The following is a 547-nucleotide window of genomic DNA, read 5'->3' as shown; positions in this document are numbered from 1 at the left end:
ATCGACTCTCTAAGAAAAATTAAAAAAGTATAGAAAAATTATTAAATTCAATGTGTACACAATTTTTTTTCGTATATTTACTTTTTATAAATTGACAAAATATTAGAAAAAATGAAGAAAATATATGCATATGAGTAAATAAACACAATGAAAGAGTCAACACATAAATTTCTTATGGGTAATTTAATTCTATTCCGTCTAAAAGCTTTATGTATATAACACGTAACAAAAATTATAATAATTTAAAATGGCCTAAAAGATAATGCTAAAAGAAAAGAAAAACTTATATTATTTTGATCATGCATATCTCTAGAGTTTATAAACCTTATGACTAACCTTTCTGGTTTTATTATTATATTATTTTATGAATTAATTTCCAGATTTTTGCATGTAATTAATTTATTAATATTCTCATTTTTACACAAATAAAGAAGAAATTCAAACTTCAAATCACTTCTTATTTAACTATTTGAGAGACATATCATTTGTTCATTTCCTTTGTGAAATTATTAGTGACTCCGTAAATGAATAACTTTTTCATTAAATT

Source organism: Plasmodium gallinaceum (assembly GCF_900005855.1).
Source record: "Plasmodium gallinaceum strain 8A genome assembly, contig: PGAL8A_v1_149, whole genome shotgun sequence".
NCBI classification, from domain to species: Eukaryota; Apicomplexa; class Aconoidasida; order Haemosporida; family Plasmodiidae; genus Plasmodium; species Plasmodium gallinaceum.
This window is presented reverse-complemented; position numbering follows the sequence as displayed.